This window comes from Pezoporus flaviventris, unplaced genomic scaffold, assembly GCF_033815535.1.
Source record: "Pezoporus flaviventris isolate CSIRO_AGI_PZ_B2104156 unplaced genomic scaffold, CSIRO_AGI_Pfla_v1 ptg000073l, whole genome shotgun sequence".
Taxonomy (NCBI): Eukaryota; Metazoa; Chordata; class Aves; order Psittaciformes; family Psittacidae; genus Pezoporus; species Pezoporus flaviventris.
Window position 1 is genome coordinate 6,064,477 of NW_026892621.1, and position 22,968 is coordinate 6,087,444.

At 41.8% G+C, this 22,968-nt stretch overlaps 1 long non-coding RNA gene across 1 annotated transcript; it reads right to left on the reverse strand.

Annotated features, from left to right (window-relative positions):
* Positions 1 to 10,830: 10,830 nt before the first annotated feature.
* LOC133279301 (uncharacterized) lies at positions 10,831 to 14,638 on the reverse strand. The gene is made up of 2 exons (XR_009746837.1): positions 14,181 to 14,638; positions 10,831 to 11,798 (listed from the first exon to the last, which is right to left on the reverse strand). It is a non-coding gene; the product is annotated as an uncharacterized LOC133279301 (long non-coding RNA).
* Positions 14,639 to 22,968: the final 8,330 nt, after the last annotated feature.

Sequence of the window (22,968 nt, forward strand, 5' to 3'; positions counted from 1 at the left end):
ATGATGTTATTTTACACTGAGTACTATTTCCATGACGTTATTTTACACTGAGTACTATTTCCATGACGTTATTTTACACTGAGTACTATTTCCATGATGTTATTTTACACTGAGTACTATTTCCATGATGTTATTTTACACTGAGTACTATTTCCATGATGTTATTTTACACTGAGTACTATTTCCATGACGTTATTTTACACTGAGTACGTTTTTATCAACAATGGGATACCCCATTAAGGGTATGAAGAGCTGTCAGCAGTTTTTGCTGAGAGCTGTGACATTTCCAGAGTACTCCAAATGATTCAAATAAACAAAGAATGTAATCACTTCTGGATAAAACCCCTGTTGTATAGTTGCTAACTGAAAAGTGCTGAAGAGAAAAGCCTTTCGGGGGGTTAAATTGCCTGAGAAGGGAAGAAGAGAGCAGTGATTTTGCTACATTCTCACCCTGACCAGCCAAGGACTGGACCGATCTGTCTACTCAGAAAGACCTGACTCAGCTAGGCAGAGCAGCAAGGGACCATCCATTCTGTCTGTCCTCAGGTGCATCACAGAGAGGCTTTGCACTACAAGATAAGAAGAAATAGATAAGCCATATTAAGTGTCTCTAAATCACTGCACCATGAACCTGGCAATGCCTGATTTTGCTCTAGATGCTAGCTATGCTTGTTTGGACTAATGAACAGAGCAAAAAAGGAAAGAAAAAGCTTTTTTATTATTATCCTGATGCATCCTAACTTAATAGTGCTCATTCAAGTGAGTCAGAATGTATTTAAACAAGCTGCTGCAGTAACAGCACCACGTCAATCACTTCAGATGTTGCACTTCCCAAGCAAGGTAAGTACCCATCCACCTTCAGCTGGAGATGCCATTGTAAAAATCAAAAAAGCCCTAAACTGAACTACAGAAAATTCTAATGCATATTTCTCCTGTTATTTTTCTTTTATTTTTAGTCAAATTCATTCCATCTTTAGTGCAAACTCAAAAGATTACAAAGGCATGTGACAGATTTGAAGAATTGCACCAGGTTTTCTTTGACGTCTGAATTCAGATTAATTTTCCTGATCTGGATCAACTCCTCAAAATTTTTTAAATGACAGATTCAAAAGAAATTTACAAGGATTTTGGAGCATCCTCCTGGAACCCAGCTAGATCCCTTTGTCTTTTTGTATTCAGCATGCTACAGCCTCTTGACTGACCTGCTCAATTAGTGTCCAAGCCGAAGCTTTGAACCTGGGTTTGGGAGCCTGTGGTTTCATGAGAACAGCACATGCTCTTTTCCCCTCCATTCTCCCGTAGGTGATGTACATTCTTCACTGGTTTTGCAGCTTTCCCTGGGGTCTGAACCAGCCTCCAGATCTGTATTTTCTCAAAGACAAAAATGGAAAAAAAGTGACTTTTGGGGGCAAAACTTCAGCTCTAGTTGGAGACGTTGCTTAGCTACACACAGGCATTTACATTTGCATTGCCTGTCAAGCGAGAAAAAAATGACATCTATATCAGAGTAGTGGGGATAAAAAAGCACTTTAAGAGAGGTCATCTAGTCCAACCTGATGCTCTGAGTCAGGCTTCTCAAAGCATATAATACCCCTGCCAAGTTACATGTTGTTCCAGTCTGTTCTTATAAGACCTCCAGTGGTTGATAACCCATGTTTCACAATGCAGGCCAATGGGCAGGGCCTTAGAGGAGGATCCTTCCCTCACACCAACAATGGTCCTTTCTGTTATGTTTTGGCAAACACAGAAAGGAATTTCTTCTATCTCATAGATCAGGCTAATTCCCTGGCTTGGTTAGTTTCTGTCAGCTGAGCTTTGAAGATACTCAGTAATTTCAGTCCTGGGAGAGCTTTATGAGCTGTACTCTGATGAACACATCATCAAGGACAGCACTGTAATGGGCTTTTAAATTGTTTCCCTTAGTCATGGGCTTAAAATAAAAATTAAAAAGAGGTGTAAGAAATAGTACAAGCATTAGACAAATGTAACAGGAATGCTTAGACACTGTAAAAACCAAGGGAGAACATAATTACAGACCATGTTTCACTGAAAGTGTGAGTCAGTAAAGAAGACAAAAAAAACCACTTTAAACATATATATTCATCTGTTTAGCTGATAATTATATCTTTTTAAGAAGGAACCCCAAACACTTCAGGGCTCCTCTCCTCAAATACCTCTGATTCCTAAATCCAGCAATGCAAACAGAAGACCACATCCTCAGCGTACCAGACTATGCTGAGTTACCCCAGCTGCCAACCTGCTGCTACAGCTGCAGAGCATCCAGGCTTTGGACAAAACATACCTGCAAACCCAAGGGATGGGGACCAAGATTAAAAGGTTAGACATATGGCTTATATTTAAGTAGTGCATGAAATCCACCAAGCTGGGCCGCCTGTAACAGCCTCGTATCCCAGCAACACTGGGTGTGATGTTAATCTTCGGCAGCAGTCAGCGGAGGTGCTCTCAATAAAAGCAGTTGAAAAGGCCACTTTTAAACACAGTACACTTGTCTTCACCTATATGGGATCATCGTAAGCTCAGACTGTCATAGCATGTCATACGTTCAACTCTAGAAATGGTTTTAGCCTGAGATATCAGCTATGCATTGCAAAGATGACAAGGAACAGTATTATTTCAGACAAGAAAGTGTACAACAGCAGTATGGTTTAGATGGGGGTTTTTTGCCTAACAATGGGAAAGAAGAGCAAAAAATGACATTACATGTCGGGAAGGCAAAGTCAAGGTCAGAAGCCTTGTGCCTGCAGTAAACAGATGTCTGCAAACTCTGCCTGGACCAACACTTCTGCACAACTAATTTACATCCTCTCAGCTACAGAGTGAAACCCTGATGCTGCACTCCTGCCTTGTGTAGTGTGTCACTGCATCACGGCTCACAGAGCCACAGGCAGCAGCAAACACTGTGAGCCTGAAAACTCGTTATGCAACAAGGAGCAAGTTGTTTTTGTGAAAGACACTGCTCATAGAAAACAGTACAGCATCTATTGGTGCAGCAGGGACTTTGGATAGTGTGCTTAAAGCTTCAGGGCACTAACCCCAATGCATTCAGGTTTTGCAGTGTTGGTCCCCTAGAAGGCAATACCACTAACATTGTGCTGGAAAGCAGAAACTGATCTTTCCTCCTTTGCTCTTGGTTCTCTGGAAACTTTGGCCACAATTTTTTCTTTCCTTTTCCTTACAAGTTGCGGAGGAGATGAAAAGATATTACATTCTGTGTATTATTCCAGCCCTCAAGGCTGGCCTACCTCACACATCCACTTCATGTCAGCTGCAGCCACATTGCTTGGATCTCTTTTGATGGTTTCTGCTGGAGACTATTTTGGTATGTAATGCTATCTGACGAAATCTGTTGTAACCTTACACCATGGCCTGAGAGTTACCCTACAAGCTGTGCAGTGAGCATCCATCGTACCAGAGAAGTTTCTTGGGATTATATCTTTTTCCTATCAGCTATGCTGCAAATTTATTTTTTCGGGAGTATCACATACCTACTTAAAAAAAGGGATGCTGTAATACTGAAATGCCAAATTAGGACACTTATATACTTCCATATTGCAGGAACAGAAGGGGAAGTCACATAGTGTGTTGTAGTTTCATTGGCTGCAGTGGAGGTCTGAAAGTCTTCTCCAGCAGAGAACTTGCTGCTCTGTACAACCAGAGACTCCTGTGGGCTGAAACGCGCATCAGGAGATCTCCAGTCCAACATCCTGCTCAAAGCAAGGCCAGCACCAAGTTCAGATGAGGTTGCTCTGGGCATTCCCCAGACATCTCCAAGGACAGAGATTATACAGCCCCACTGGGTCCTTGTTCCAGTGTTCATTTTCCTCATAATAAAAAATACTTTCCTCACATGTAGTTAGACGTTCCCTTTTATGACCATGGCCTCTTGTTTTCCCATCATGCCCCTAAAGGAAGTTGCTCCTGATAACCACACCATAGGAAAGCCTTCTGTTCCTGTCTCTACTCCAGGTTGAATGAGCACAGTTCCCTCAGCCTGTCTTCATGGTTGGTGTGATACAACCTCTTGTACATCTTAGGGGCCCTCCACTTAAGTCATTCAAGTTTATCAGCACCAGAGGGGACCAAAACTGGATGCAAAATTCCATATGTGGTCTAATGAGTGGAAGTTTGTCAGAACAGCCAGCTCTTTTTCAGCAGGCTGCTCCCCAGCCTGTCAGTCAGCCCCCACCCTGCACTGTCACAGAGGGTTACTCCATCCCAGAGGGAAATACTTTGTCTTTGCTGCATTCATGAAGTTCCTGCTGTCCCTTTCTTCTCGCCTGCCTAGGTCCCTCTGAAGGAAGCTCTGCCCCTAAGCACATTGACTGCACTGCTTAGTTTGGTGTCATCTGCAAACAAGATGAAGGTATATAACACCTCGTCCTCCAAGTCATTGATAGAGGCACTGTCCCAGCACAAACCTCTAAGGAACTTCATTTGTAACCTCTCCAGGTTGAGCATGAGTTGTTCTTTGAGCCCAGTGATCTAGTCAGATTTTCACTTATTAACCTAGCATGTTACTAGGTAATAACTAGACTAACACACACCCAGACCTCTTGGGTACAAGGATGCTGTTAGAGGCTGTGTGAAAAGCTTTGCCAGAGTCAAGATAGATCACAGAACCCCAGCCTGGTTTGTGTCAGAAGGTTCCTTAAAGCTCATCCAGCTCCAACCCCTGCCACAGGCAGGGACCCCTTCCACTAGAGCAGCTTGCTCCAAGCCCCTGTGTCCAACCTGGCCTTGAACACTGCCAGGGATGGGGCAGCCACAGCTTCTCTGGGCACCCTGTGCCAGCGCCTCAGCACCCTCACAGGGAAGAGCTTCTGCCTAAGAGCTCATCTCAGTCTCCCCTCGGGCAGGTTAAAGCCATTCCCCTTGGCCTGTCCCTACAGGCCCTTGTCCAAAGCCCCTCTCCAGGTTTCCTGTCCAACAGATACTGGAGTGGTTAAAGTCCTCCTTGAGGACTAGGGTTTATGAATACAAAGCCACACCTATCTGTCTCTATCCACTTGGACTTCCTGGTCAAGTGTCCTGTAGCAGATCCCTGCTGTAATGTCCCCTGTCCCTGCCCTCCCTTTAATCCTGACCCATAAACTCTCAGTTGGCTCCTTATCCATCCCCAGGTGGAGCTCCATGCACCCTAGGTTGTCATCTACCTGGTCTGTCCTTCCTGAAGAGCCTGTATCCTTCCATTCCAACACTCCAGTCACAAGAGCCATCCCACCATGTCTCTCTGATGCCAATAAGACATAGTCCTGCAGGTATAAGCAGACCTGTGACTCCTCTTGTTTATTCCCCATGCTGCGTGTGTCTGCATAGAGGCATTTCAGTTGGGCCCATGTTGAAGCTGACTTACTGGCTGAAATGGCAGGAATAGATGATACCTACTGCTTCCCCATCATCCACAGATCTAGTTGTTTCTTTGCAGAAGGCAATCAAATTGGTCAAGCATGAGTTACCTTAGTAAAGAGGTTACTCCTTCTCCTTCACATGTCCAAAAATAGCTTCCAAGAAAATTCACCCTGTGACTTTTCTAGGCAGAAGTGAAGCTGAGTAGCCTGTAGGTCCCTGGATTGCCCTTCTTGCCCTTTTTAAGGGTATGTGCAACACCTGAATTTCTCCAGCGGTCAGATCCTCCCACCCATTCTCCACAGCCTGCACGGATGCTGTGTCCTTGCAATGGCTTTTCTAAAAGAGCTGTAGAATAAATAAATCATTCACTTTTAGAACAATTATTTCATTAGGAGATGGTAACTTGTTTCCTGCTTTTCCACACGTAAAGACCTTAGGGTGTTCCTTCATTTGTTAATGCCACTATTTTTTGTCATAACTTTAGGAGTCCAAAACCACATTTTCCATCTTGACTTTGTCTATTTGAATACAATAACTGTTTGAAACTCCAACTCAGAAGCCAATCACACAGCAGTATGGAACACCTACACTTTCTTAGCATCATCTTTCATGAGCCAGAGCTGCTTGATGCAGCAGATTGCTACTTCTATCCTGACAAGCTCATTTATCAGCAAAAATACAAAGATGCCAAACAAACACATCACATAAATATAACTCCATCAAACAGAAAATGTTTCCTTCCAAATGTTTGGTAGTTCAAAACTTTTGTAAGAGTAAGGAGACACACAAAAAAAAAAACCCTTTATTCAAGTTAAACAGCTGTGGACAACAGTTGTATAAATATGCTAAAGGTAAGAGAGCACATATGTGTGTTTGCATAGAAATACACACACACAGAGCAGCCTTAGCAGTTAATGGAGGTGGTTACCAAGATCCCTCATTGTCAAGAGACCCAACCTTCCCTGTATAAGGGGCAGCCCAGCTGCTTTGCCCCTGCCTAAGCATAGAATCATAGAATGGTTTGTTTTGGAAGTGCCCTTAAAGCTCACCCAGTTCCAGCCCCCTGCCACGGGCAAGGACACCTTCCACTGGAGCAGGTTGCTTCAAGCCCCATCCAACCTGGTCTTGAACAGGCTTTAGCACCTCTCAGGGAAGGTTTGCAATGCAGGAAAAAGAATCAGCAGCCCCAACACACCCAGGCGAAAACTGCCTGCAAGGCACAGACTCACTTGGAAGTCTTTTTGTCATAAGCTTTCCCGTGGCCCTGTTGCGCCTAGCAGGTGAGATCAGTTTTGAGCCACACAAACATGGATGACTACTTCTTTACAAACCAGCAATTAGATTAACATTACTCCGAATAACTTCATTTTGTTGCAGAATAAACTCTTTCCTCCTTAACTGCATGCCAGAACTGGCTGAGACATCATATATAACATAAATGTTGAAGCCATCTTTATAGAATTGCCTAGAGACATCTGAGTTCATTTGACTCACGCTATTATGTGCAGATAATTTTGTCTTCAGTTACTTCATTTTTTTACGTAAAGAAGCTTGTACATTGATTTCATAATTATTGCTTGCAATTTTTCTACTTAAATGAAGTTTCTTTTTACACTAGCTATCAAGTTGTACTACAGCAAGTGACCAGATGTTATCAAGGAAATAAGACACTGCTTGTAGAACACTCGGCATGTGCCAGCACATCATCTACATTTCAGATCTCCTATAAAGAGGAGAAAATATTGCCACAAAGGGTACAAAATTTTACCTTCTTCTTACTACCTTGTTGAACTAGGATGGACTTGGAACACGCACACATACACAAACCCCTCAAAACATTAAATAAACTTCTCCTCTTTAAACTTCAGATGTCTGGATGCATTTTCTATTTCCCTTGGCCTGAGAGTTAAAATCCCTGCTTTGAAATGCAAGCTCCAGCAAGCCACCAGGTAAGGCCAGCTTTAGTGTTTCACCATGTCTCTCCTTTGCTGATGAAAGTAAAAGAAAAAAGCTGTTGATAGCCAATCACTTAAAAGATCTTCATTTCAGTTGGATTTACATGGGCACCCACATACACATAATGCTGTCTCTATATACATGTCAACCCAGGGTACATACATATGTATGTGTACTGATTAACTTTCTCAACAGCTAAAATCTTACAGCTCTTAACAACAACTCGGAAAAGATAGCCACACTGCTTAAATTAAGTCACTAAAGTTTAAGCAAGAGCTACTTTTCTTGACCTTTTATTACTGTTATTACGCCTTGACTTTTAAAAGCATTGCAGAAGTCTCATGACATGCCAAGGAAGACTTTATCATGCTGGTAAAATAACCTGAAGATGCTTTTGTGAAATCCTGTACTTCCCTGCATCCCTCAAGTACTATTATTCCATGAAGATAATGTTTTCATAATGTAATTGCAACTCTATCACGTTACTGTTATTGCATTTTAATAACACATGTTTAACTGTGTAAGTCAATGAACAAATGCACTGTGAAGAGCCATGGCACAGTAATTGTATTCGAGGCAATTTTCTCCATCAAATTTGAAAGAAAACCCTGGAAACCTGATTTTACAGAAGTTAATTGCAGTGGGAAAAGAATATAATGGGAGGCATTAGAATAGTGCCACAGTTAAAACACAGCAGTCAGCAGGGCAAATCATAGACTTCTTTTAAAATTAATACCAAACACCAGCTCTACAAACTAAGTATGTAAATGTCTCTGCTGAAATTACGCTGCTTTCTTAAAATCAAATCTACAGACTCCTCTTTAGAACATTATTGCACACTCTTTTGTGCTTTTGCCTAGCAACAAGCCTTCTGGTGCTGGATACTCTCAGGAGCGACTCTTACTACCAAGACATCCCATCTCTTTACATCTCCTGTTGTTTCTTGTGGGAGGGAGGCATTCCTGTGTCAGGTATCCTCCACACTAGCTCTGTCTGAAACGAGACAGTAAGGCAGGTAGGCTATGAGCTCTGTGCAGCTGATGTCAGGCAAAAGTGGTGAGATGTGTTCTTATCTCGGGGTGTTAACACTGTGACTGCATTGGGATGCAATATTCAAGGAGTCCATGATCCTGAACAGGGAATGTTGGCTCTGCTGGACCTCGTAGTTCAGGTTTGAGAAGCCCATGTTACTAATGTCATCTGTAATTCATGAGGTCTTTGTACATGGATCAAGAGGCAGAACAAACTTACAGGGGAGATTAAGGTGAGATCTTAGGAAGAAGTTCTTCCTTGTGAGGGTGGTGAGCTGCTGGCACAGGTTGGAACAGAATGAGCTTTAAGGTCCCTTCTAACCCAAACCATTATGTGATCTATGAATGTTGATCCTGACTGAGACAGTTGCATTTTGAGGAGTTGGTGATCCACGAGTCATCTAGGCCGAGCAGGCACACACCACACACCCAGCATGGCTCCCAGCCTGTGCTGCACTCCACAGGCCCCACAAATCCTGAGGCTGGAGGATGAACCCAGCCTGCTCAGTGTGATGGAGCAGCCTGCAGGCAGCTCCCACTTAGCACCAGGATTATGCCCAGCAAGAAGTTCTCATGAGAACACCCTTTAGGAACACATTTTTGTTTCTTTTATTATCTCAGATGACCACAAGGGAGGGCTTCTCCCCACACACAGCATCTGCTTTGCCTTGTGCAGCATGGCAGGTGAAAACCAATCGAGGCTCACTCTGATGCTGTATGAATGTGGGTACCTAGCATCTTAAGGGACATAAAATTCACTTGCTATCTATGCTCCTCTTATTATTCCATCTTATTAAAGAAGATGGAATATCTTCTTAAGCCATTTGTTGTCATGCCTTTCTTCTAGAGATCCCAAAATAACCCAGTGCTGGCTCTCCCCCCTTGCCATCACCACCACTCCCCATACAGAACAATAACCAGTATGGTAAGTAATCAGCTACTTCCAATTATGTTTGACTGTCTTGCTTGTGTTTATACTCAGTATACATATTTACCATCTCAAACTGGCAATAGAAGCCAGGGTTTAATTTTCTGTCATCGTACAGTTGTACTCATAGTTCCGCAGCCTGATACACAATGTGATTGTCCTTGCTGGCAAAAGCTGTCTCTCAGATGATGACCAATGCACCTAACGAATGGCTTAATTTATTTATAGGACTGAACAAAGGCTTTAGACCCAGCCTTTGCTCTCATACTGCCAAAGGCTATCATTAAATTTTAATTGACAACCTGAATCTTCCCCAAGAGATGTTTCATCGTCTCTCCTAAGGACTTGCAGGGTGTTGTTCCCCGGACCTAGCCTGCAGTCATCCAGAGCTGAGAAGTGCTCACATGAGCATTAGGTTTCCTGCCAAGCTCAATTCAAGCCACAGTTATAAAATGATGAGTAACACACCTAACCTTTGTCTGAATCAAAAGGCTTTCATTTTCACAAGGTGGATTAGAATTCCTGAGGAATATGGCAGTCATTCCCTATGGGGAGGGTTCCCAGCAATCCACTGTACACCTGTACTAACACCTCCTACAGCTCCAGTCTGAACAGAGAAAACCCTTGACTAGCTGCCTCTGACATTGCCCTTCAATGGTGAGGTTTGAAAAGCTCTGCAAGGAGGACAGTTTTACTCTTCCAGCCTATGTCTTAGCAGAAGACCTGATGGAATGAACTGTCACCTCTGCAGCTGGGATTGGAACCTGTGGAGTTTTTCCTGTCAAAGGGGGAAGGAAAGAACTGGCAGACAACAGCACACACTAAGGGATTTGGCCATGTAGGTGTTCAGTGTTCGCTTAACTGCATTTACATTTACACAGATGCCACCTCTTCCTGAGTTGCCCATGTCACCTTTAGGAGGTCACTCAGGACTGCTGAGTCCATGTTGAAGCCCTTCCATGTTGAAGCACTATCTCCATGAACCATTCTAACCACATTCAGACAAAAAGCTGAGTTAACAGTTACCATTATCATCTTGCAATGCATTTGGTGACTGTCCAAGAGGGGCGCTGTAGCCATCTCAATACACAGCCAGCCATAGACTACAATCATTGTTTCAGAATTGAAGATAGGAGCATTCGCTTGTCGTCTGCCACCCACAGTATCTCTGCTTTCCATTGTGCATTCCTATTTCAGGCTATACATAAGTAAATCATACAACACTCCTCATACAATTGTTTGGGTTGGAAGGGACCTTAGGATCATCTAGGATTCTACAAGACACTTGCACAGAGCCTACATAAAGGAACTGTTCATTCTGCACACATGAAAAAAGTGTAGAATATGCTCCAGAGAATTAAGGAGAAACTAAAACGCTAGGACAGAGAAGACATCATGGGAAGATGGAGCAGGTGAAATAATGAGAGGCAAGGAAGGAGAAGGAGAAAATAAGACAGATACTGTACCGAAGTACCATCATCTTAAAAATATAACAAAAACCCCAATAACCAACCAACCAAAGAACAAAAAAACCAAATGCAGCAATAAAGACTTTAAATATCTTTGTTTCCAATCAGGATGTGAAGATAAATGGGATGTTCAATACGGGCAATATATTTTTATCCTGGAAGCAGCCTGGGTGTCCTTCCTGCAAGTGTATTTTACTCCTACAAAAGACTACCAGAAAAGAAGAGAAACCAACAGTTATAGACTCTGTATAAACTAAACCACTAAGGCCTAGAAAAGCTGAATTAGGCAAGGTAATTAAGCGCTTAAGCAAAGGAGATAAAACATGCAAACTACACAGCAGGTATCAAATGCCTTTTTTGTCTATTTATTTAAGAGAAACATTTTAATTTTATATCTTTTACTGCAGTTTTGGTTCATGTTCCAGGCACTCAGCAAAGGCTCACAGCAGGATTGTCTTCAATTGCAGCGAGATTTGGATCAGCTCACGAAAACACAGATTCTCTTCCCATTATCATAACAGATGCACAGTGCACAGGGAATAAGCAAGATGCTCACCCATACCTCCACTACTTGGAAATCATGTTGGTAGCAGCTCCCTTCCCATGAGTTATTTCACTTTAAAAACCAAAAGTCACTTTAAAGATACATCAGGATGATTGCTCTGCTTCAGTGGGATTGCATTAGCAGACCCAGGAATATTGTCCAGCAGTCAGAATACACAGGTATTTTCTGCATGATAGCATAATCTAGCTAGGATTAAAATATTGGGTGAGGGAGACAGTTTATGTCTCTCTCCTTGGAATGTCTTAGTATATCTATTAGTGGGATAACGCACAGTTGCTTGCCCGTCTGCTTCTCAAATCACTGGCACTATGAAACAACAGCAAAGTGAGAAACAGTCTTGTCAAAGTTAAATACATCTGCACTCAGAACCTTTTCCTGAGCCCAGAGGTTGGTCCTTCCAGCAAAGTGTAGCTGCTTTTCACAGCAAATTTATACTGAATTGTGTTTGAAGAGAATGGTCTAGATACACCCCTATGCTTCTAAAGCAAAGAAAGCTTTAGCTGTAAACCTGAACAGATACATAGAGAGATAGGATAATTTTTTAATCTTACTCTCTGCTTTTCAATTCAATTGCTGCTTCTACAGTTGCAGGAAAACCTGCCCAAAAGCCTACAATTGTGTGATAGAATCATACTCTGAGAGACTAAGACAAATAAGCCTCAAATATGCCATCTATAGGTCTGGTTTACCTTTATTAAGAAGTCTTTTGTATCCTTGGAGCAATTTCTGAAGGCAGGTTTCATCATACTTTTGATTTCTGGCTTCTAATTTATACTGAAAACACTGAAAGCAGCTTTCTTTTTTCAGTGCAGACCCAGACTTGCTGGCAGTGGCAGTAATACCAAGGTATCTGATGGCCTCTGCATACAAAGGGTACTTGTTACCCACAGCCCCTCTGCAATGGTGGCACAGAGGGCTCTGTAGTAGGAAAGCCTTGTGTTCTGAATTATACTCACAATTAATTTCCCAAAAGGACAGTAATGCTATCTGCAGTGAGGTGCACCACTTAGAAACAAAGCAACTTCTTTCTTGAGATCATTACTACAACATGGTATAAAAAGCACATATTTTTTATCCTTAACAGCATCAGGACAAACTTACTCAGCTCACTGACCCCTTTCCTTCCTGCTTATGGAAGATTTATTAAAAATAATAATAATAAAAAAGGTAAAAAGGCAGAAAACATTCAGTAGGGTAGATAGATAAACCAACAGGCCAGCTTTGTATATACTTACTGGATTAAATTTCCTTTAATAAAATTGAGCTGTTTCAATAACAATAATAAAATCCTAGAAGCTGGTTTCAAATAATTCATCACATATAATAGTGACAATATCTATTCTGCATTGTTTTCTTTATGACTTGAATAAACACCATCTGGCAACAGGGTGCTGGAAGGATTAAAATTGTGAACTCCTCTGCAGACTTTGCCCTACGGTTACCAAAGAACGATCAATTCCTGGAAAGCAGCTTTGAGGGCACATTGGTCCCACCTCTCTCAATGAAAAAAGACATAAATATCTCATTTAGTTTCCTAATCACCTTGCTCTGGAAGAACAGAAGAAGATGGATCTCTTCACAGGCTAGCTCATACACATGCCTCTTGTATTTTATCCTATTATAGAGCCACTTTTAAGCCTCCATCAAAATTAAAAAATATACTGCATACATCTAGTCTGAAAAACAGTTAAGAACACTTAAAAATTTAGTGCTTTTTTTGAACTAGGATCATAAAATCCATCCTGGCATCTGACTCACGTGGGCTTTGATATTGCAAATGGACCTGAAGATTTTGGAGTTTGAATTCTGGTCTTTTTTTTGTTCAGTAAGGCGAGAATTATTTGGAACATACACATATATCATCAGGACTTGGCATTCCTCAGTGGTGACAAACTTGAATTCTTAGTTTTCCTACAATATTGATTCGAGTCAACTGGCTTGAGAACAGCACCAGTTTTAAGCACTTGCTTTTCATCCTCATGTGAGGGTTGCTATGTTTTGGAGTAATGCATTTTTAGGTAGGTAAGTGACAGAGCAGTAGCAATTAAGTCAATCAGAGCAGTTTTATATCTCATATTTTGTATTTCTCCTGACAGCAGTTGTTTAAAAAAGTGTATGTTCAGAGTCATAAATAATGTTTCACTTCCCATACACCCAATGGCAGTGCAGAAGCATTCGCCAAATAAAACTGCAATGCTTCTTACCAAGAAAGTGATTAACCATAATTGCTGACAATAATTTAAATATTTACACCATACTATAAACTAGGGCTTTAGACTAGTGCATAGCGCAGCCAGACTAAAGAGTTCCTTCTCATCCTCCTGATTCATTTCTATAGGCCACAGACCTGAAGAAAATGCAGCATTTTGACACTAGTGTTTTTCCTAACTGTGAAGGTGGTTATTTCTGTCTCCAGCCAGAAACCCTGACTTGGTCAAACTTCTCTTTTTTAACCATGAGAAAATTCCTGTTCTGTACTTTGAGTCTCACGCAGCAACTCCTTTATAAAGGCTCTGAGATTGCCCACTGTGGTGGGATAAGCATCCATTATTCTTACACACTGCCATTAGTTTCTCATCTTATATAAAAAACAAGTGCCTAGAAATGCAGCATTCAACAATACCCAAACCACAGTTGCCCAGGCCCCAGTATTAGAATGTTTCGTGTCCCTCAGTCAATGTTTACCTCTTGTTGGTATATCAATCCTGCAGAAAAGCAATGCCAGAGAGAAACATAAGATCTCACCCCTTCTGCCTACTAAGTCAGAAGAATGGTTTGGTGGTGCTCAAGAAGGAAATCCTCCAAAGTCCAAAGACTAATGACTTTCCCTTTTATTGTAACCCTTTTACAATCCATGACACTGACTGGTAGATTTAGGGCTTCACAGTGAGACCTCCAGGCAACCAGGTGCATTGCGGAAGTGATTCACATACAGCCCTACAATGGAGACAGTTCTAGCCCAAAAGATTAAATTCAGCCTGTATCCATGCCTTAAAAACAGCTTTCCCTGGAACACAGCTGCTGGCAGTGAGTAAGAGCACAAGCCTGCAGATGAGCTCACCTGGATCCTGCTCCAAGCACAGATGTAGCCTGCATTTGGCCATGTGAAGGTCCCTTAGGAACCAGATGAAGTACAGAACTGATATTCAGCAACACTTCATCCTGAAGCATCTGATCCCAAAGCAAATCTGGGGATTCTGTGTTTGGTACCTATCAAAAAGAGATTCAAAGCAGCCAGCACGCTAGATTTCCTTTGGACCCCCCTTTCATTAGCAGCTTTTCCTCCTTCTATCCTCAGACAGTGTAAGAAACCACTGAGGTTTAAGATCATAGCATAGACACCAGAATGTCTTTCACCCCCCCACATCACAGAGATGGGTGAAATTCTTTATTCTAGTAGTAGTGTAGTGGTTAGAGTACTTAGCTATGTCCAATTCTTTTCCCAATAAAAGAGGTTCAAACCTGTGCCCCAAATACTGTAACAATGGCTAGTTGGTATGCTCAGCACCTCTCACACTGAAGTCATGCCACTACTCCTGGAAAAATTTGCAGGACTAGGGCAAATGTGATTTTGGATTACCTTTCCCTCCACTCCCCAGAGCACCCACAAAGCATCTCCATGCTGGGCTGAGACCATGGACCTCTTTTGACCATAACTCCAAAGATTTATTAGGAACTACCAACTTGCCTCCTCTAAGTGCCATGTTTTAAAGTACAGTAGCATCTTAGCCCTGCACCTTAGAGGGATCCCAGTCTTCTCAATAGAAACTGCTTATGCCCTGGGCTAAATGGGAACATTGTCCCATCCTCAGAGGCTGCAGGATGATGAATTAACCAGATTTCAGTCTGGCTTCAGCATCAAGATACCCAGTGCGAGCAGTCCTTGACCTCAGGTAGAAGTAAAACTATTGATGTTAATCTCTAACTAGACAGGGATTTTAAAAATCACGTTTTTGATCTATGCCAAATTTAGAACATTATTTATCAGTTCTGGTTCATTTCTTCCTTACCTCAGTATTTCAGTTCGTAACACTGGATTGATGCTCGACTTCTATACAGGAGTAACATGAGCAATAAACAGAGATGTTTGCAGCATAGCTTAGCAGATGGCAGAAACTGACACAGCAAACAAAGATTAAAAAGTAAAATATGCATTTCAACGGGACCATTACCCTAAACTCAAGTTCCATGTAAGCTCCTCACAAAGCTTACAACAAAAGCAGATACAAATTAATTACAATACCCTGCAAAGCCAAAGATGCTTTTATATTCATGGTCTATGTAACTTATATTATGATATTCTTGATAGCTTTTTTCTTTATTTTTTGACCTGTTAATGACTTGGAGTTGAGTTCTGCAACTGTTATATTCTTAGACAGTGAAGATTACTCACAACTAGTGCATCAAGATTCAATAAAAAACAAAAGGCACTCAGCATATCATAGAACCACAGACTGGTTTGGGTTGTAGGGACCTTAAAGCTCATCCAGCTCCAACCCCTGCCATGGGCAGGGACACCTTCCACTAGAGCAGCTTGCTCCAAGCCCCTGTGTCCAACCTGGCCTTGAACACTGCCAGGGATGGGGCAGCCACAGCTTCTCTGGGCACCCTGTGCCAGCGCCTCAGCACCCTCACAGGGAAGAGCTTCTGCCTAAGAGCTCATCTACTAAATATACTGTAGTTTTTGTCTTACTAAGTTTATGGGTATACTTGATGTATGCTTTCTAATGTCTGGCTGCAGCTGTCATTCAGTCTACTACAAAGATAAAGGTCAGTGGAAAAGATTCAGTTTTGAACATAAAGTCATGGAGTGATTTGGAAAGAAAAACTGACAACAGGATATAATTGCAAGCATAGATATCTAATGAAGTGAAAACATGGCAACTTAGTGCTAGTAAACTGGCTATACTGGGATTTATTTTAATATACTGCATCGAAGTATATTCATACTATATATATTGAACTGATAGGAGAAACAAAAAGCCAGATGGCGCTGCTTTCTCTAGGCAGCAGAGCTTTACAGAAAAGTCACTTGCATATATATGTGCTCCTAAAGGGAGAAACCCAAAGAAAAAAACATTTGCAATGTATTCCCGATAGTCTGCCAGTTAACCACCAACATACATCTGTGTTTCTACAGCCAGCCAATGACATTCAGCATAGCTGCAGAGAGGAATGACCACAAGTGGAATGGTGGAATGAAGGCGTCTACAGGTTCTGCTGAAGGCATTCAGCACTTCCAGGTTTCCTTATGTATCATATTTAATGGTTTCAGCGCAGTCTAGTCCATATGCTGGTTGTTTACCACATCCAAAAGCTGTCAAGTGCCTTCAATATCAGTTTCAAAAGTAATGCCAAGGACTTAAACCCAGATTTTTTGAAAACATATATTCTGGTTCAGCTGCAAGGTACTGGGCAAACTGTAAGTGATCCTGAATGAAATTCAAGCAAAATGATCATGACAGTGATTTCAGGCCTCGAAATATACATTTGAGATGGAATTCCCTCTTACTACTCTAAACCACGTTTCATTACTGAACAGCAATCAGATTGTGCAGATCCCATTTTAAATTCTATGATTCTATGATACGGACCTAAAGATTTCATGTGAATTCCTCAAACAAACAAGCAAACAAAAAATTATACTGTTAAATTCCTGACTTTCAAAAAAACTTCTGCCTATGAACCTGCAAAAAACACAAAAGGGATGTAAATTTATATTCATAAATTAATGTATTGGACTATTACCACAGAATCCCTGCCCATGGCAGGGGGGTTGGAACTGGATGATCTTAAGATGCTTTCCAACCTTAACTCTTCTATGATTTTATGATTCTAATCCCAGACTGGTTTGGGCTGGAAGGGACCTTAAAGCTCATTCCAGTTCCAACCCCCCACCACGGGCAGGGACACCTTCCACTAGAGCAGCTTGCTCCAAGCCCTGTCCAGCCTGACCTTGAACACTGCCAGGGATGGGGCAGCCACAGCTTCTGACATGACAAAGAAACTTCCATCATGATAAAGAAACTACAAAAAAACCCTCCGAAAGGCTGATGAGCATGAGCCAGCAGTGTGCTCTGGCAACATCCTGGGCTGTGTTAACAGCAACATCGCCAGTAGACCATGGGAGGTGGTAATCTTAATGGAGTTTTCTACATGTAGTCTCATGAGTGCTGTGTAGGGCAGCATCTAGTTTTGGGCTCCCAACACAAAGCATACATCAACAACCTGGAGTGAGTTCAGCACAGTGCCACCGTGATGGTCAAGGGACTGGATCGCTTGCCCTGTGATGGAGAGTCTGAGGGTACTGGATTTGTTCAATACGAAGATTTGAGAGGACCTCTTAGCAGCCTCCCAAAGAGACCACCAGGGAGACAGAGTCAGGCCTCATGGCAGGATGAGAGATAACACTGGCTGAAACAAGAAACATTCACACTAAACAGTAGAAGTAACTTTTTCTCTATGAGGACAAGCAATGGAAAGGGTTGTCCAGGGAGTCTCCAGCTTTGGAGGATTTCAAACCCAGGATGGGGTAAAGCCCTAAGGCACCTGTTCCAACCTCACTACTTTGAGGAAAAGGTTAGACTAGCTGACCTTCTGGTGTCTCTTTCAACCTGAATCATCCTAAGAATCTAGGAACATAGAACTTCCATAAATCAGGCAAAAAAAAAATGAAAGTAGGCACTCACTGATTGCACACTCAAGATCCTTGATGCATACATTAGTCACACTAATAAGCTGCTTTTGCAGTAATTAGGTGTACATGTAAAGCACATAAACTTAGTCCATTGTGCCTAGTGGAACTTGAACTCAGTCTTGGGAGAGTTCAAGCAAAACCAGACAGGTTCAGAACCTGCAGGCAGTGCAACCCTGAATACAGCCACAGTCCTTTTGCAACACAAGAGCTCTAAAGGTTTTGATGGACTGCTGCAAGACTGCAGGATGTGGTAATTTTTGCTAAAGACAGTAAAATTAATAAAATACAGAACAGGTGAGAATGGTCTGGACCTTGACATTGGACTCTGCTTTCCTGCTCTTCACTTCTTCCCTGTGGCCCATTGCATGGTGGGTGCTTCAGCACCTTGGGAGCCTCACCACTGCTGTAGCGCCTGTGGAGATGGTGCTCTGCTTTGTAGGAAAATGTCCTTCTCTTTCCTCCCTGCCTCCTCTCCCCTTGCATCTTGTGAGCTGGGAATTACTCCCAAAGCATGAGACTATGCTACAAAAAACCTCTTTGAACAGCTGATTTTTTCCTATTTTTTTTGACTACATTACAATAACATGCATTGTTCTGCGAATTACGTTTTGGAGTAATTCCATACACAGAGACCTTTTAAGCTAACTGGATTATTCCTTTCACTGAATCAGTTTGCCAGTGGTAGCTCTAGGCCCTGATTCTTCTCTTACTTACCCCCACTGTTGACAAGTTATGTGTGTAAGGCTGAGAGAGTTGGGCTGATTCAGCCTGGAGAAGAGAAGGCTCTTTAAGGGGAGACCTTAGAGCAGTTCCAGTGCCTAAAGGGGCTGCAGGAAACCTGGAGAGGGGCTTGGGACAAGGGCCTGTAGGGACAGGCCAAGGGGAATGGCTTTAACCTGCCCGAGGGGAGACTGAGATGAGCTCTCAGGCAGAAGCTCTTCCCTGTGAGGGTGCTGAGGCGCTGGCACAGGGTGCCCAGAGAAGCTGTGGCTGCCCCATCCCTGGCAGTGTTCAAGGCCAGATTGGACACAGGGGCTTGGAGCAAGCTGCTCTAGTGGAAGGTGTTCCTGTCCATGGCAGGGGCTGGAACTGGATGAGATTTAAGATCCCTTCCAATCCACTCTGTGATTCAGATTCTTATCTGTACAAAGAGCTCAACAGATGCATTCTTTACTCTTGTTAACAGAGAACATCCTCCTACTCTCTCTTTCAGAGCACTGTACCACCTCTGCTGACAACATCTGGAAAATACATTAGTCTTGCTTTTTCTTTAAACTCTCTGTGCTGGGATGTATTACTGATAACGTGCCATTTCTGAAATAAGACTGAACATAACAGTTAAAAATTAAAAAAGTTAAAATTAACCTTTGAAAAATAAACATTATTTCACAGAGTTTGGATGTAGAGGTTTTTAAATCATTTTCCAACCATTTTATGTAATAAAATCTATTAAAAGAATTTAATTATAATAATAAGATTCCATTGGCTGGAATAGAACGACAACATAGCCTAGAAATTCATATGCAACTGATTCTTGATCTCACATTCATTACCTAGATGTAGATTCAGCACCTTTAAAGTCAATTACCAGCATACCCACTAAAAACAGCAGACCACCTCTTAAACCTGTGCGTTACCTGTATACTTTGTAGCATGCAGCTAAACTACACAGCTTCAGATGCATGCAAATGTGCTTTCCTTAGCTAGGTACTTTAACACTGAAAATAAATTATGCAGGCACATCACAGGACATTTCATTAACAGTTTTAATAAAGGTATTGCTCAAGCTCACCAGAATTTTTAGACCAGCCTCACAATGCCAAATTTGCAACTCTATATCCCATCTCATTTTGGCTATACAATTGTTCACAACTTTTCCATAAAAATCATGTGTTCTCTAATTGTAGAAGTGTGTAAATACACACACATATACATGCATATTCATGCTGTGGTTAAAAAAAAAGTGCAGTGATTTTACTGGGGCTTTAAAAAGTGAGAAATCAGTATATAAAAATAGACTAAGCTAAGCTTTTTCAGCCTGAAAATGTAAAAGTTATGAAGACTGAGAATAAAAATAGGAGCTTTATTTCCTCTTATGAGTCCCTTCTATCCATACTTCTGACATTTCTTTCCTATTTGAAGTAAAAGGATGAAACAAGTTTCTCAGATAGCACTGTGTAGCAACACTTCTTGAAGAGTGAATGCTGTCCCCTGGCAGACGCAGCAGTGTAAGCACACACTGAAGCAGTTGTTCCAGGATGGAGTTAACAGAAAGCTTAAGCCAACAGTGCCAGATCTCAGGAAGTGTGCTCTGGAATTAGAGAACAGCAGAACCACCTGACAACCTGTCTGGCTCTCATCACCTAGCAAAACCAAAAATGGATCAACAGACTCTCCCGGAAAGAATGCCAATAATCTTTCTAAAGCACGATTTTTTTCTCCATGGATCAGGCTAGGGGACTACCCAGTAACTCTGCACACATGATATGTAACGAGCCAGCATGCTGATGTGTGATGTCGGTCCTATGTGTGCTCTTCTGGTTTCCAGATGATGTGTGGCTGTGCTGCTGCTTTAAGCCCTACGTGCAGAAGGGACACAGCCACCTGCGGACACTTCATTAGCACAGCACCCCAGCCACCTCCCTTCCATGGGGGCTGAGACCACCAGGGCCCTCTTCTCCCTAAAGCCAATGCTGCAGCCAGGCTAACATCTGTACAACAGTAACACTAGCTGCTTAAATAAACAACACAATGCATTTTATACTATGTGAGCATCTCTTTGCACAATGCAGAATAAAGCAGTTAAGGGGCTTATTTGAGTGTACAGCTACTTTGATGTGTACTGTGAATACAATGCACTGTACAGTGCATGAATGAGAGCAAGCACAGGGGAGGTAAGCACCACAGCATGGAAGAGTCATTTGCATAATGGGTGGTACTTGCTCTGTACTGAGAAAATTAACTGCCTTACACTAACAAATGCATCAAAAAATAATCCAAGAGAGTATTGTTAAACTGGATATCCTGGGTCAGATCATTTTCACAAGCTCCAAACGTTCCTATTTTAACGCTAAACAACTTGTGTATCGGTTTCTGCGTATTTCTAGGTAAGAGCTTACTCATTTTCTTCTGGCATTAGTCCAATGCTGCTTGAAACCTTCTTTTTCTCAATAAATCTGTTTCCAGTATGCACGTGCCAAGAAAACCAGCACATCTTATACAGAAGAATATTTTTAATCCCTGGTTTCACAGATTTTAAATCCAAAATGGACAATTCTGGTTGCTGAACCTGATCTTCTGAATAACAGAGGCCAGAGATTTCCCTGTGTGCTTCATGCATTAAGCCCACAACCAGTTCTATGTGAATAAGCAAAATTTCTTTCCAGAACCTACCATCACTTACCTCAATCATTGGCTTCTCATGAAAGCTCATAGGAAATCAAAATATTCAGGTCTCTTTCAGAACTTTGATCCTATCATAATCATCCATGTATCTTGATGCCTAGGGGCTGCCAGGCAGACCTACAATCTAAGTTATTCTGGAGAGATCACAGGCATTTGCAAAGCAAGCAGGTTATTACACAGTGGATTCAATAAACCTCCTTACCCCTGTGTTATGTAACAGTAATGGTCCACAAAATGGTTTCTGAAGTAGCAGAGAATGAGTTTTCTGCCTACAACACAGAAAGCTGCTCTGCCATACCAGTATCACGCACCCACAAATGCAAACCCAGACACTTCCCCAGACACTCATTACAGCCCCTAAAAAATTTCTGATGGTCTGCTTTGCTGATTGTGTGGCCATAGTAGATGTACCACTACAACTAACGCTCAAATTAAAACTTTACTTTGACAAGTTTCAGCTTATCTAAGTATTATTCTGTGACCATGCCCAGCCAACTCCTCCATCTGCAACTGTCTGTATTAGAAATGGCTGTAGCCATAACCCAAAACAGTTTTGAGTCTGTTCCTTCCTCTTTCTCTCCAACACATAGCCTTGTCCAGATAGTTGCTTTAAACTTCTCTGTGTTATGTATGTGCTTGATAGCCACTAGACCTTCCAGCCTTACCTGCACTATAGTGCTCCAGACTGAGTCATGGTTTGTGGGAAGTCAGTAATTTTGTAACATAAATATTGTGAAATACCTTATGGCTCTATGGAATTAAATATAGATCTACTAAAGAGTCAGGGTATGCAACAGGTCAGATCTGAATTATGTATCATGACCCCTGGACACAAAACAAACCTCAGGAGATTAGCTTGCAGTCTCAGTTACCTCACTGGATACATCCCACTGCAGAGAAGTAATTCCATACTGGCACCATTCATAATAGAAAAATAAGCACCATTTTCGTACGCATTATGGAGTTATTTTAAACAGATGGCCTTGCTGGGAAGTAGCAGACAAAAGCACATGAAGCAGACTGATTTTAGAGAGATGAATGGAAGATGCAGGAAATTCTGCAATTGTATTGCTAGGCTACATTTCAAAACTCATTTGCTTTTTCTCCAAATACATACTTTGGGGTTTTTACCATCCGATTTTTCTTTGAAAAGAGAAAGTGGGACAGGTCTCTTGCCCTAAAGTGGAGAATGTCTTTCTACTGTAGCACACCTTGTCATTCATAGAGACCATCATGGAAACTCCTTTTTGTCTGTCTTCTCCCAGCTCCCAAGCAGTTCACATAAAGACAAAAAGCAAGAACCAGGCAGGAAATTATGACAAGAGACCACAAGAAAACAACTAAATGCATAATTCAGGTGAAAGTACAAGGGAAAAAAAGGTCAGTTTCATTACTACAGTTCAGACTTACCAGGATTTTTGAATTAAGTATATATTAGATACCAACATCTAGCTGGTTTTTAAATGTTATTTTCATTAAAATCAACCAGGAATTTGGAGCAAGAACTGCCTAAATTAAGTATTTATCTTTACAATAATTTCCAAACC